The sequence below is a fragment of the Antechinus flavipes genome, chromosome 2, assembly GCF_016432865.1.
Source record: "Antechinus flavipes isolate AdamAnt ecotype Samford, QLD, Australia chromosome 2, AdamAnt_v2, whole genome shotgun sequence".
Classification (NCBI taxonomy): Eukaryota; Metazoa; Chordata; class Mammalia; order Dasyuromorphia; family Dasyuridae; genus Antechinus; species Antechinus flavipes.
The window spans coordinates 482,560,909-482,577,638 of record NC_067399.1 but is presented as its reverse complement, the minus strand read 5'-3'; the positions used below and the strand labels follow the sequence as shown (position 1 = coordinate 482,577,638).

Genomic DNA, 16,730 nt, shown 5'->3' with positions numbered 1-16,730 from the left:
ATGCAAGATAATTTGAAGAAAATAACAAGCACTGACTAATTCCTAGGGGAATTAGGAAGAATTTCCTGTATAAATCTGTAAGTCATATGATCAGAAAATAGACACTGGACATTTTCTCCTGTATCTATTAACTCTCATAAAAACAAACTAACAACAAAAACCAAACAACTCCAAAAGCGGAATTATGAGGCAGTGATAGAGCAAATACAACTATCTTCAACTTTCTCAAAAGTAGCAGCTTTATGGATGATCACTACACTTACTCAACACCATCTTCCATAAACCTCTACATTCCAATGGAGCACACACAGACTGACCCATCTGTTTGTGCTCTGGGACCATTCAGGAGTTTTCCTCATCATGAAGTCTTTGCTGGTACATCTGTCCCTCCTCTACCCTAGTATTTTGCTTCAACAAGCTCTGTCCAGCCATATACAAAGGAATGGAAGATATAGGAGTGGAGTCTATGCACTGCATTGAATAGCCTCCAGGTTAGGGAGCCCTGGACAATTGAAACTCTGCCTAAGACGTACAGTCCATCTCTACAATTCTGCAGAAAGCAGCAAACATACTCGGATCTACCATAGAACTAAAGAACACAGATTGCTGGAGTAAGTATTGTGTAGATTCCCTAAGGAAAGAGAAGATTGAAATAGTTTTGGTATTAACCCCAACAATATATGCACAAAGAAGAATAAGAAAGTGAACAAAAGGGAAATGTAAGGGAAAAAAATAGAACCACTAAAGATCAGGAAGGAAAAAATTTCAGTTAAAACCTAGAGCCCAAGCAAAGAAATTATCAAGAATATACTTATTTAAATTAGAATAGAAAATTGCAAACATATCTAAATAAATTTTGTAAGACAAAGGGAATCCTGATGGAACTTTGTGAATTCCCCAAAGAGCACAGATGCAGCAGGATATTCCAGAATGTCTGAGAATCAAATCAGAACCTTGAAAAAAGAATTTAAACAGAAACAAATACCGGAATTTATTTCCCACAAAGCAAAAATAATTAGCAGAGTAGAAAAACTTAAACCCAAGTCTCTCCATGGAAACAAAAAAGATAACAGATTGGGAATAAAACTTTACTGGAAGAAAAGGGAATCCTGAAGAAGAGAAACAAAAAGCAATAATATAAAGTAGTTAACAGGACAATTCAAATAAAAATAGATCCCTGCCAGGCTGAATATCAACTCAGAAAACCATAAGTTAACATTACCTATATTGTATTATATATTTATTTCTGTTAAAGATTTTCCAATTGTTACAACTGTCCATTTAATTTGGTTCCAGCAATTTTGCAGGCTTCACTTTCTGAGTTTGATACATCTGATGTGAGAACATATCCTTTTATAAGCTAAAAACATTGATCTTGAAGATAGAATATTTAGAGACAACTTAGCATATATGCCTCCCAAAAGAACATGACAAATGAAAAAAAAAAAAAAAAAGGAAAAGAAAGAAAAAAATCTGAACATCATAGTAGGAGAAATAATATAATTCCCCTCTCCCCACCTCGGAAAAAAATAAAATAAAAACCTGCACAGAACTTCTGAATGCAGAAAGAACTCCAATAGAAAAAAATCTACTGTTCGCTTCCAGAAAAAAGTATGCTTCAAACTTCAAGATACATAACGATTAAATTTCTGTTCCAACAACAACAACAAAATGTAACCTGGGAAAAGACTTTGAAAAAGGAATGGAAATTCAAATGACATAAGATTGTCAGAAACCACAGAAGGGCATGGGATAATATATTCTAAAAAGCAAAAGGATGCAAAATAAAATCGAAAATGGACTTAGAAACCCAAACCTTAAAATTAAAGATTGAATAAAGGAGATGTATTTGAAGCGTGCCTGCTCCCCTCCCCATGAGGAAAGGTTTCCTGTAGTAGATGATACTTTTGGATTCCAATATGTTTTCTTTTTTAATGAATTGATTTCTTCTGTGGATTTCCCCCCCCACCCCCATTTGGCCAATTGTATTTTTTAAGAGATTGCCTTCCTTTTCCAAGCTGTTGATTCTCTTGCATACCTCTCATTTCTTTTCTCATTTTTTCTTCTACCTCTCTTATTTGTCTTTTAAAATCTTTTATGAGTACTTCTAAGAAGCTTCTTTGGACCCGAGATCAATTCATATCATTCTTTGAGATTTTCTTTGTGGCCATTTTGTCCTTATCTGAGTTGGTGTTTAGATCTTCCCTGTCATCATAGTAGCTTTCTGTGGTTAAGGTTCTTTTCTGTTTCTTGTTCATTTTCTTTTCTTTTTTTTTGTATTTCCTCTTTTGTGACTTTGATGGTCAAGCTCTGCTCTTGGGATAAAGAGGGTACTGTCCCAAGCTACTGGTGCAGCTCTGAGTCTTGGCTTTAAGTACAGGGACCCCTTGTATTTGGTGTTTTGCTCATAGCAGAGGTTAGCTTTGCCTGCTTTTTTCCAGGAAATAGTCCAGTTTCCCAGAATTAGCCTTTTCAGCTGGGATTGGTGCTTTCCCCACTTTTCTGCTCTGCTACTGAGCTATAACTGAGGGTCTTAGTTGCTGATCTGCTATGTTTAACTGGCTTTCCCAGACTTTCCCAGGTTAAGTACTCCTTATACCCCAGCAAGACTGACTTTTCCTGAGACCTTCTAATCTACCTTGAGTTGGAAATAGGTTTCATTCTGTCAGACTCTGTTCAGAGGCTTGATTTCATGTGGTTTTGAGGGAAAACTGGGAGAGCTTGAGCAGTTTTTGGCTTCACTCGGCCACCTTGGCTCTACCCCCCAATATTGTTTTTTCAACATTTATTTGAGTCATGGAGCCTTTTGGCCATCTAGCGACACCTCAGGACCCCTTCTCAGAATGATAGTTTTGTATGTATAAAATGAAACATATACAATAACCCAAAAATGATATATTTATTTAAAAGTTCATAGACCCCAAGTTAAGAATCCATGTTATAAGGGATTGGCATGAGGGAGATAGTGCATTCCAGGCCAAAGGCAAGAGATGCAATTTAGAAAACAGGGAACAGTGAGTATATCAGTTTGGCTGAAGTATCTGATGTATAGAGAAGATGTGATGTGAAATAAAAATGAAAAGGTTGATAATACCAGATCATGAAGAACTTTAAATGCCAAACCAAGGGGATTTTTATTTTTTCCGCACATCAGTATAGAACCACTAAAGATTCTTGAGTAAGACAATGATATGATCAGGAAACTATTTTAGAAAGATGATTTTGACAATTACCTGGGTGATGTGTTGAAGAGAGGAGAGGGAAGCCATTTAAGAAACTGATACAACGTCTAAGAAAGAAAATATGTGGGTAAGAGAGTTCAGGGAGAAGGAGAAATATAATGAGGAAGAAATGGGGATTAATTCCAAAAGATATAATTAATGGTAGCACAATGAACAAGAATCAAGAATGAACAACTGATTTACATTGGGAGAGGGAGATGAAAGAAAGATGGGAGTTGAGAATCACTCTTAGTTTGCAAGCCTGGTTGATTGGAAGGATGATTTTGCCTATAAGAGATCATGTGCAGCTTGAGGGAAGAGTGGTTTGGGGGTATAAGATAAAATGCATTCTGTTTTGGGGACATTGAGTGTACCCATGAGATAACCAGTTGGAGATATCTAACTAGATGTAGATGATGTGGAATTAGAGCTCAGGAGAGGGATTTGGGCCAGACAATACAAATTTGCTAGTCTTTAGGTCATAGTAAATGGAATCCATTGAAATTGATGATATCATCTGAGAATAGTATAAGGAGAAAAGAGAAAACTTGGATAGCCTTTAAGGACAGCTATACTTATATGCAGGACTTTGAAAGTTATCCATCAAAAATGACTAAAAAGAAGTCAGACAGGAAGCAAAAGAAAACATTGTGACAGGGAGAACTAGGTAGTCAACAGAGAAGCTGCAGAGAGATCAAGAAGAATTAGAATCAAGAAAAGAATACTAATCTCATTGATTAAGCAAATATTGGTTTACTATTTCAAGTGATTTGGTTAATAGCCAGAATAAAAGATAAAAAATGAGAGGTATAGAAGAATGGAAATGATGAGAAGTAGAAAGCATTTTCTAGGAATTTGGTTCTGAAGGGTAAGCTATATTGAGAAAGTTTAAAGGGGTGGCAAAATTAAGTGAAAATTGAGGAGGATCAGGAAGACCTAGTTATGGATGTGTATAGTAGGGAAGGAGCTGGTAAAAGAGTGATTAGAGGGGGATATTCAGAGATGAGATAGAGTCTAAGTTGAACCTAAGTAGAGGAATTTTTCTTAGCAAGTATAGAGCCACTGTTTCTTCAGAGATTGGATATAAAGAAATAATAAGGTACACAACTGGAGAGAAGGAAGATCAAAAAGGCCAGCCTGGATGGAGCACAGATTTTGGGATAGGAAGTAATATACATAATAAAAGATTGGAAAGAGAAGTTGATGGTGATTTGTGAAGGGCTTTAAAAGTTAGTCAGAGAAACTTATATTTGGTCCTAGAGAATAAAGGAAGTCATCAGAGTTTATTGAGTAGCAGGGACCTGCCCTTAAGGAAAATCATATTGACAGCCACGTGGAAGATGGATTGGAGAGGGGAAAGACTTGAAACAGGAAACTAGTTAATAAGTGGTTCAAAAATCCAAACATAAGGTGATGGGAAATATAAATTAGGGGTATTTATATGAGTAGAAAGATAAGTGTAAATACAGGAGATGTGGCAAAGGTGGAAATGACAAAAAAAATATAATTAGATATGTGAGGAGAAGAGAGTGAAAGTCAATGCCAAGATTATAAAGCTGGATGATTAGAAGGTTGATGATGCTCTTAAAACAAGTTCAGAGGATAGGAAGATAAAAGAGGAAATACATTGAATTCTGTTTTGGATATATTGCTTGAGGTGCCTACAAGACATCAATTTGAAATGTCCAACAGGTATGAAATGTACAAGAGTAAAACGTACTCAGGAAAAAGACTAGTGTGGATATGTAGATTTAGGAATTAGCTAGAGAAAAAGCTCATCAAGAAAGGAGTAGAAGACTGAGAGTAGAAAATTGGGTTGTTTATAATCATAGGGGACAGGTAATAAAAGATGAAGTAGTGAATAATGGTGATGAGTCCTCAAGTACGGAGGAAATCAAGAGAAGGAAAAAAAAGTTTAAAACTAAAAAAGGGTGGGAGGGTGCAACTAGGTTACACAATGGGTAGAACACTGGCCCTGCAATCAGACAAGAGGACAATTCAAATCTGGCTTCAGACATTTATTAACTGTATGATCCTGGGCAATCACTTAACTCCAAATGCTTCCAAAAGAAACAAAACAAAACAAAATTTTGGAGAGAGGAACCATGAGGAGAATCTTTGATCATATTGAATTCTATATAGCAATAATAAGAAAAGGCCATCAGATTTGGCAATTAAGAGATTATCAGTTATTTTTGAGAGAATTTTCAGTTTTATGATGATGTAGGAAGCCAGATTGCAAAGGACTGAAATGTGGGTAAGAGGAGAAGTAGTGGAGGTAGAGAATGCAGATAACTTTTTCTAGAGTTAGGCCCTGAAAGGAAAGAGAGATTGTAGCTTGAGAAGATATAAGGGTATAGTTAGGATATTGTAGTTATTTTCAGGATGAAGAAAGATACCAGAAAAAAAAATCCTTACATAAAAAGAGATTGAAGATTAGAGAGGCAAGATGATCATAGGAACAGTCTACTGTGGAAGGGGATGAGATATAGAATACATGCAGAAAAGTTGGCCTTGTTGAGGAGAAAGATCAACTTTTCACCAGGGACTGGAGTCAGGAAGAAGTGAATAAGGTATGATGTGAAGAGATTTACAGTATTCACAGTGAATATCAGTGCCACAATCTGTATGGTTTAGTGTATTGAAAATGTAGATACATTGGAACTGAGGAAATTAATGACTTGAGAGATCAGAGTATTTGAGAAGATTTTAGAGTGTGGATTCAAGCTTCCAAGTATAAGAGCAGAAACTTGTTGTCAGTCCTCCATTCTCAAAGAGGACCATAATATCAGGGAAGTGATGCCATGACATGCAAGTGAATTGAATTTAAGTGAAGGAGGGCTGTGCAAGGTTACCTGCCTCACTTTCCCTTCCAGAGTCATCTGGGTCCAGTGGCAAAATATCGAACAGGATAATTGGAGATGGCCATGGATTCAATGAGAGACCTTGGCCTTTTTAAGCTAAGGTCTTCCACAGGTCTCAGTTTGACTGAGATTACACCCATTCAGTGATTAAAGCTAGGTAGCAATTATGGGAAAGAATCTTCTCTTTCACCTAGTCCCCCCAAAAAATTTAGCAATCTAAAAAATAAATAAATCTTGGAGAAGACTCTCAGTGTTTTTGGCTTAAGTAGAAATAATTACTATTTACGTTCAATCTGAGTTCATCAGGACCCAAACAGTGGCCAAAGGGGGCTTTGCCTGGAATCTATTGGTGGCCTATCCATGAGTATCAGATTGGTTTTGGTTCAAGGCATGGTCCTTAAGAAAGAAATCTAGCCAGTAAACCCCAAGATATCTTGAGAGGGTCTCACAAAATGGAATTTTGGAATTCCTTCCTTCCTTTTTTCCTTTAAAAAAAAAAAGGCAAAGGTAGGAAAGAGATGAAAACCATGATTTAAATATTGAACTTTTTGAGAAAGGAAGGATAATGACTTTGCAATCCATTAGATAACAGCAATCGGAAGCCAATTAGAATGATCTAGTAAGTGTAAATCTTTAAGTAAGAAAGAATCCAAGAATTCACCAAGAGGCATGAGAGACGGTACATTCAGTACTAAAAAGGGTAAATTAAGATGTAGTATTTAATTCAGCATGCACTGATTGTTCATTTTATTGTATTAGCACTAGATAATATATAAAAAGAATAGAAGATAGTTTCCAGTATATTTGTCACAAAGTGACTAGAAAAAAGAAAAGATTTTATGGGGAAATGGTAAAATTGTTGATGTCAACTAAACTGGTGGGAGAAAGAAGCAAGAAGTTGGTTGGTTTCATAAGGAGAAAATATGAATATATTGGGTGTTTATTAGAATAAAGGGAATTTTCTATTCTGATGGGGAAGTTTCAAGAAAGCATAGTAATGAGGGAAATGATGAAGAGGAATGATTAAAAAGAGATAATAGGCATTTGGTAAATGTTTGTCGGTTGACTAAACTTAAGTTAGGAGTTTAAGGTGCAGGCGTGGGGAACAGGGAAGGAGGAGGGAAGAAGCCACATCGGCAGACTGGCCACACTAGCTGAAGCAGTTGAGCATCCTAAGGGAGAGACAGGAGGTATTATATGCCAGTCAAATTAAACCACCATCACCACTATCTTAACTAGTACTCTTCCTGCTGCCTAAAACAGACAACTGAACCCAAGAGCCTTAGGAACAATTGAGTCCCTCAAACTATCAGACTTGCTTCCAGCCCAACTCCCACGAGCATCATTGAAGAAAGAAACTATCATTGGAGAAGAGAACTAACTTCCTCATAATCACCACTAATTGCCACAAACAAATAGATAAGCACAAGAACCTAGGACTGGAATTGTATCCCAAGACTAGTTCTGCTTCTAATCTAACCTACACAGCCATCATGTGAGAAGGTGATCCCTTGAATTAAGGATTCACATTTCCCATCAACTGGCAACCTGTTGACCATCACAGAACAAGCCAACTAGCCTATCTGAAACAGCAAGGCATTAAGGGAGAGAGAAAAAGCAGCATGTACCAAACAGGCCAAACTATCACTATCACCTTAACCACCAAATCCTCTCATTTTAAGTTTAGTCTACATTATTAACATTTTATCTATCACTTTCTTAAACCTACACTTAACAAAGCAATAATTTAAGCCTTTATTCAAAGCATTGCCAATTTCCAAGTTATAAATGCTCATAGTGAAAACTTGATAATTTGCTCCCCAATTTAATAACTTCCCCTACCCCTATTCAGGGTATTTTGAACCCAAGAGTCTTAGTAATGGCAATATTTCCAGCCTGATGCATTAGTTACCTACATCCTGGGGCTGAACTCTTACTGAGATGCAGCCAAGTAACTGCTCCTGCACATGCTTTAGCCACAACTACTGAAGATACAGAAAAGGAAAAAAAAATCTTGCCTCCAAAGTCCTTGGCACTATCAAATGGTTCAACATCAGAAACTGATAGGATTTTATCAGTAGAAATGACACTAAAGAAGGATCAACATCTGTTTACTACTTTACCCTAATGATTATGATTTTTTTAGTTTATTTTTAATACATATTGTTTTATGAATTATGTTGGGAGAGAAAAATCAGAGCAAATGGAAAAAACCATGGGAAAGAGGGAGAAAAAAAAAACAGAAAAAAAAAGTGAATATAGCATGTGTTGATGTTTACATTCATTCTCCTTACTTCTTTCTCTGGTTGCCGATGGCATTTTCTGTCCAAAGTCTTTTGGGGTGGGAGGGGTAGCTAGGTAGCTCAGTGGATAGAGTATCAACCTTGAAGTCAGGTGTTCCTGAGTTTAAATCCAGTCTCAGACACTTAACACTTCCTATCTTTGTGACCTGGGCAAGTCACTTAACCCCAATTGCCTTAGCAAAAAAAAAAAAAAAAAAAAAAGTCATTTGGAATTCCTTTGGATCACTGAACCACTGGAAGAGCCAAGCCTTTCTTAGTTGATCATCACACATTTTTGCTGTTACTGTGTACAAAGTATTCCTAGTACTGCTTGTTTTGCTTGGTGTCAGTTCATGCAAATCTTTGCAGGCCTTTCTAAAATCAGTTTGTTCATCATTTTTTATAGAACAATAATATTTGGTTACCTTTATGTGCCACAACTTGTTCAGCTATTTTCCAGATGATGGGCATCTATTCCTTTTCCGATTCTTTGCTACCACAAAAAGCTGCTACAAACATTTTTGCACATGTGAGAGTTTTCCCTTTCTTTATACTTTCCTTGGGATGCAGACCCAGTAATGGCACTATTGGGTCAAAGGTGGCACAGTTTTATAGACCTTTAGGCATAGTTCCAGATTGCTCTCCAAAATGATTGAATCATTTCACTACTCTACCAACAATGCATAGTGTCCCAGTTTTCCCACATTTTCTCCAATATTTATCATTATCCTTTCCTGTCATCTTAGCCAATTTGAGAGATTTGAAGTGGTACTTCAGTTAATTTGCATTTCTTGCATCAATAGTGATTTAGAGCATTTTTTCATATAACTATAAATGACTTTAATTTCATCATTTGAAACTTGTCTGTTTTTATCCTTTGACCATTTATCAATTGGGGAATGACTTATGTCCTTATAAATTTGACAATGTTCTTTATTTATTTTAGAAACATAGAGACCTTTATCAGAAATAATGGCTGCAAAGATTTTTTCCCAGCTTTGTACTTCCCTTTTAATCTCATTTCTATTGATTTTGTTTGTGCAAAATCTTTATAATTTAATGTAATCAGAGTTATCCATTTTGCCTTCATAATGTTCTCTAGTTCTTCTTTGGTCATAAATTCTCTCTTCTCCAAAAATCTAATAGGCAAATTATCCCTTGTTCTCCTAATTTTTTTATGATATCATGTGATTATGATTCTTTCCCACCTGATTTATAGCTGAAATCTGTGTTTTCTCTTCCTCTTTAGAATGTGAACCCTAATAGCTGCATGATGCAAGTGGACCAATAAGTTTAATACTAGGGAAGAAGGGAAGGAGGACAAGAAAAGGAAAAGTACAATCTGGGGATATTAGAATGGCAGGAAATACAGAATTAGTCATTTTAACCGTAAATGTGAATGGGATGAACTCTCCCATAAAGAGGAAGCGGATAGCAGACTGGATCAGAAGTCAGAACCCTACAATATGTTCTTTACAGGAAACACATTTAAAACAAGGAGATACATACAGAGTAAAAGTAAAAGGCTGGAGCAGAATCTATTATGCTTCAGGTGAAGTCAAAAAAGCAGGGGTAGCCATCCTTATCTCAGATCAAGCAAAAGCAAAAATTGATCTAATTAAAAGAGTTAAGGAAGGAAATTATATCTTGCTAAAGGGTACTATAGACAATGAAGCAATATCAATATTAAACATATATGCACCAAATGGTATAGCATCTAACTTCCTAAAGGAGAAGTTAAGAGAGTTGTGAGAAAAAATAGACAGCAAAACTGTAATAGTGGGAGATCTCAATCTTGCACTCTCAGATTTAGATAAATCAAATCATAAAACAAATAAAAAAGAAATTAAAGAGGTAAATAGAATATTAGAAAAATTAGGTATGATAGATCTCTGGAGAAAGCTGAATGGTGACAGAAAGGAGTATACTTTCTTCTCAGCAGTTCATGGAACCTACACAAAAATTGACCATATATTAGGTCATAAAGACCTCAAAATTAGAATGTGAATCCTGCAAGAACTCTTGTTTAGTTGTATTCAATTCTTTGTGACCCCATGGACATAGCATCCCATTCTCTTCTAGATGCTCCACTAGCTCTCAAAATCCAAGTTCATGTTCATTGTTTCCATGACATTATGTATCCATCAGACCCTCTGCCACCTCTTTTCCTTGTGGCTTCAATTTTTCCCAACAACAAGATCTTTTCCACTGAGTCCCAGTTTCTCATTATGTGGCCAAAGTATTTAAGCTTTAATATTGGACTTTCCAGTGAACAGCCTGAATCAATCTTGTCCAAAGCTCTCTCATAAGTCATCTCTAGTAAAGCAGTAATTCTGTGCCATTCAGCCTTTTTTTTAATAGTCTGACTCTCAAATGTCATACATTGCTACTGGGAAAAAAAACCCAAAAGAACATAGCTTTGATTATATGGGCTTTTGTCAGCAAAGGTATAGCTTTTTGGTATGCTGGCCAGTTTTACCACAGCCTTCCTTCCAAGGAGTTAACATCTTTTAATTTTATGACTGTAGTCTGCTATAATCTTCGAGCCCAACAATATAAAGTCTGATACTACTTCCATTTCTTATTTCTCTATTTCCTAGGAAGTAAAGGAACCAGTTGCCAAGACCTTAATATGTTTTGCTTCAAGCTAGCTTTTATACTCTCCTCTTCCACCTTCATCAAGAGGCTTTTTAATTCCTCTTCACTTTCTGCTATCACTGGTATCATTTACATATCTGAAATTGTTGATTTTTCTCTTAGTAACTTTAATTCTAGTTTTTGATTCATTCAGCCTGACATTTTGCATGATGTCCTCTGCATACAAGTTAAATAAATAAGATAACAATATACAGTTTTGTCATACTCCTTTTCCAAACTTAAACCAATGAGTTTTTTGTGTTTAGTAGGTTAGGGGGCAAATATAATGATCTGGTACTCCCTTCTCTTTGAGTATTTGACACATTTTGTTGTAATCCATACAGTTAAAAACTTTAGTGTAATCAACAAAGTTGAAGTAAATTTTTTTTGTGGAACTCCTTTCCATCATCCCGTGAATGCTGGCAATTTGGTCTCTAGTTCTTCTATCTCTTCCAAACTATCCTGCTTTTCTCGTAATTCTCCTTTCACATATTTCATTATTGTTAGTTCCTAAAGCCTACTTGGCTTCATTCTTCAAGATGTCTAGCACATCATTATGGTTATCAGTGGTATTAAGATTTGTATATCTCTTCTGAGTAATCTATCTACCTTTTCTTAATCTCTTCTGCTTCTATTAGGTCCATAACATTTTGGGGTTTCCTTTTTGTATCTCTAATATTTTTTTTCTCTTTTATATCTTTTTATATTTTATTTTTCTTTTATATTAAATAGTATATTATATTATATTGTAATATATTAAGTATATATTATATAAAAGAATTTTATATTTCTTTTTTTTCTTTTATATCTCTAATATTTTACTTAATTTTTATATTAAAATAACTCCAGTAATTAGCCCTACTGATATGAGAAATGTAGGCTGACTCACATAGCCCTACTGGAGTAAAGTCTATGAAGTTATTTTATTTTTTTATTTTAAATAACTTTTTATTGACAGAACCCATGCCAGAATAATTTTTTACAACATTATCCCCTGCACTCACTTCTGTTCTGATTTTTCTCCTTTCTCCCTCCACCCCCTCCCCCAGATGGCAAGCAGTCCTTAACATATTAAATAGGTTACAGAATACCCTAGATACAATATATGTGTGCAGAATCAAAACAGTTCTCTTGTTGCACAGGGAGAATTGGATTCAGAAGGTATAAATAGCCTGGCAAGAAAAACAAAAATGCAAGCAGTTTATATTCATTTCCCAGTGTTCTTTCTTTGGGTGTAGCTGCTTCTGTCCATCCTTGATCATTTGAAACTGAATTAGCTCTCTTTATCGAAGAGATCCACTTCCATCAGAATACAACCTCATACAATATCGCTGTTGAGGTATATAATGATCTCCTGGTTCTGCTCATTTCACTTAGCATCAGTTCATGTAAGTCTCGCCAGTCCTCTCTGTATTCATCCTGCTTGTCATTTCTTACAGAACAATAATATTCCATAACATGTCATATACCACAATTTACCCAACCATTCTCCAATTGATGGGCATCCATTCAATTTCCAGTTTCTAGCCACTACAAACAGGACTGCCACAAACATTTTGGCACATACAGGTCCCTTTCCCTTCTTTAGTATCTCTTTGGGGTATAAGCCCAGTAGAGACACTGCTGGATCAAAGGGTATACACAGTTTGATAACTTTTTGAGCATAGTTCCAAATTGCGTTCCAGAATGGCTGGATGTGTTCACAATTCCACCAACAATGTATCAGTGTCCCTGTTTTTCCACATCCCCTCCAACATTCCTCATTATCTTTCCCTGTCATTCTAGCCAATCTGACAGGTGTGTAGTGGTATCTCAGAATTGTCTTAATTTGCATTTCTCTGATTAATAATGATTTGGAGCATATTTTCATATGTCTATAAATAGTTTTAATTTATTCATCTGAGAATTGTCTGTTCATATCCTTTGACCGTTTATCAATTGGAGAATGGCTTGATTTCTTATAAATTAGAGTCAATTCTCTATATATTTTGGAAATGAGGCCTTTATCAGAACCTTTGACTGTAAAAATGTTTTCCCAGTTTATTGTTTCCCTTCTAGTCTATGAAGTGATATAATGAGATAGAAAAAGGGAGATGAAGTCTTTTTACAAGTGTACTGATTTAGGTAAGTGGGCTGTAGGCACCCATACCTCTGTCTAGACCTATCATAAACTGAACTAGATGAGGACAAAATGGACTAGAAGAGTTCTTTTGGTATCAAACTATTCTAGTTTTTTTTTGTTGTTGTTGTTGTTGTTTGTTTCTTCAGATTCTCCTGGTTTTTGTGAGAGAAAGGGCTTGGTCTAATCCCACTGCATCATATATGTAGACATTTATTACATTCTGGTGCATTTAAAATTAGATGTGTTATCCGGGAATGTTAAGGGACTGCATTGCCAAAATTCTTTGAGAACCCAACTTCATGTAAGCATATTTCATATCTACATATAGATATATAGAGTGTATAGATATGTACAAATATGTAGGCATATATCTTTAAAAAATTTAACTTTATAATTATGAAATTTGTAATGAAATACATCATAATATATAATTATAAATTTATGATGTAAGTACCATATATGATATAAGAAATATGTAAATAGTTTCTTCTTGCTTTTACTCCCAAAAAGAAAAATCTATTTTAAAAGATCTCAGTGTTCATTTTAATAAAGATAATGATCCACATAATATCTTAGAAATCATTTATATTGTTATCATCATGCTCTCAACCCATCATATCCCTATTTTCCATTGATGTCTTTATCTCCTATTTGACTAAGAGAAAATGCAGTATTAATTTAAATATAAATTTTAAAGTGAAGAGGAAATATTTTTATTTATTCTCTCCTTCCTTTTTCTGTTGGAGGAAAAATGTCCCTCATCCTTTATATAGGCTTTATATATATATATATATATATATATATGCCTAAAAGCCTTCCCTTTTATCCTGCTGCTTCATCAAGCTCTCATATCATTTCTTTCTTTTTTTTATTATAGTTTTTCATTTACAAAATATAATGCATGGGTAATTTTTCAACAATACTCTTTGTAAAACTTTCTGTTCCAACTTTTCTCCTCCTTCCCCCTATATCCTCCCCAAGATGGCAGGTAGTCTAATACGTGTTAAATATGTTAAAGTATATGTTAAATCCAATATATGTATACATATTTATAGTTACCTTGCTGCAGAAGAAAAATTGGATCTAGAAAGAAATTAAAAAACCTGTGAAGGAAAACAAAAATGCAAGCAAACAATAACAGAAGGAGTGTAAATGCTGTGTTGTGGTCCACACTCATTTCCCATAGTTCTCTCTGGGTGTAGCTGACTCTCTTCATTACTGAATAATTAGAACTGATTTGAATTATCTTTTTGTTGAAAAGCCACATCCATCAGAATTGGTCACCTTATAATTTTGTTGTTGTCATGTATAATGATCTCCTGGTCCTGCTCATTTCATTCAGCATCAGTTCATGTAAGTCTCTTCAGGCCTTTCTGAAATCATCCTGCTGGTCATTTCTTACAGAACAATAATATTCCATAACATTCATATGCCACAATTTATTCAGGCATTCTCTGTGATGACCAAGCTAGCACCCTGGATACTTTATAATCAGTTGGAGTCAGGATAAGCAAAAGTCCTTAGTCTTTATTCTTGGTCTTTAGGGGTAGAAGTGAATAGGATGAAAGCAGAATCTCCAAGAACTCCTTCTTCCTCATCTACCGCCAAAGTGACCCTGGCTAGTCTTACTCCACCCCCTAGTCCCTCCTACAGTTCTCTGTACACCAATTATGGAGCCAGCACAGAATAGTGGGAAGGACCATTCCCCAAGTACATGCCCATAGAGTATTGTCCAATTGGTAATTAGCCTTAAGTGCTTGAACCAACCTTAGTGCAATGACTCAAGAGTTTCAACCCTCTACAATTCTCCAATTGATGGGTATCCATTCAGTTTCCAGTTTCTCGCCACTACAAAGATGCCACAAAAATGCCACAAACATTTTTGCCCACGTGGGTCTCTTTCCCTTCTTTAAGATCTCTTTGGGATATAAGTCCAGTAGTAACACTGCTGGGTCAAAGGGCATGCAGACTTTGATAACTTTTTGAGCATTGTTCCAAATTGCTCTCCAGAATGGTTGGAATCATTCATAGTTCCACCAACAATGTATTGTATCCAGTTTTCCCACATCCCCTCCAACATTCGTCATTTTTTACTGTCATTTTAGCCAATCTGAGAGGTATGTAGTGGTATCTGAGTTGTCTTAATTTGCATTTCTCTGATCAATAGTGATTTGGAACATTTTTTCACATGACTAGAAATAGTTTCAGTTTCTTCATATGAAAATTATCTGTACATATCCTTTGACCTTTTATCAATTGGAGAATGTCTTGATTTCTTATAAATTTGAGTAAATTCTTTATATAATTTGGAAATTATATCTCTCTCTCATATCATTTCTTTAAGCATGATATACTGGAGCCAATTGATACTAACCAGCTCTCAAAAGTTAAATATTAAATTTATTACCATAGCTCAATAGATGACTTTGTGGAAAACTCTCTGGTCTATATCTCTAGCACTAATTTCTCTCCTGAGATCCAGTCCCACTGTCCCAATTATTTGTTGATGTTTCCACATATAATACTGTTATTTTTCTGAAATTTTATCTGAAGCTAAATTCCTTGTTATCTCCCCTACCACTGCCTCAAAACAAACAAACAAACATACAAAATACCTTTCTTCCTTCTCCTCCCCCCCAGCCCCATTTCTAAAGTATCTTAATTAGGGGTATCAGCATCTTCCCAAGTACTTAGGTTTGAAGTCTCAGCATCATCTTGCCTCTTCTTTTTTGATATTTTCTCACGCATGATTTCTTCTTCACTATTGTTTACATCTCACCTCCATCCCATCATTTATATTTCCTGTTTTACTTTCTTAGTTTTAAATTCTCATTTCCTTTTGCCTACACTATTATTGTTATAACTTCTTATTCTGACCTTTTATCTCTCTGTTCTAAATCTCTATCTCACTATTAAGTATCCTTCCAGTTTACATAATACTACTGAGCTAATTTTTATTTTAATGTTTTTGTGTTTATATTGATCCTTTTTGTTTTTTTTTTACATTAAAATCATTTCCTAACCTATCCTTCCATCAAACACTGAATCCTTTGATGTAACAAATTGTTATGAGCCAGAACTTGAAACATGGTATTAACTCACTGGAATTGATAGAAACAATGCTTAAGTTTACACCTTTGAGAGTTCACATATTAGCTCACACATTAGAGTTCACAAGTCCAGAATATTCACAAAGTTACACCTCCTACAATTCCACTTTCGGAGGAGGAGTCAACCTTTGAGTTTATACCTCTAAAAGAGCATAAAAGGAGCTGAGTTAGTGGAAGAGTCAATTGAGGAGATTGAGAAGCTAGAGACTGCAGTCGGGCAGAACTGGGGATTCGGAAGAGGAGAGGCTGAAGCTGACAAGAGGCAGAGGCAGAGGCAAAAGACTAGCAACGAGAGCTCTCGGAACCAAAGAAAGCTAACTGGTCTATTTTGGAAGAGACAATAAAGGACTGTACTTTAATCCCTGACTGCATTTGAGGTGATTATTGATCTGAACCGAAACTAAGGCTGCCTCCAGAAAACCTCCCCAAGAAACCTGCTCCCAAAGAACCATCATATTTTTAGAAAAAGAAGAGAACACCACAACAAATAAATA

The 16,730-nt window shown here is 35.5% G+C and overlaps 1 protein-coding gene across 1 annotated transcript in view; it reads left to right on the top strand.

Moving 5' to 3' along the window:
- ITFG1 (integrin alpha FG-GAP repeat containing 1) overlaps nt 1-16,730 on the top strand; it is a 298,986-nt gene that overhangs the window by 3,358 nt on the left and 278,898 nt on the right. The window lies entirely within an intron of this gene.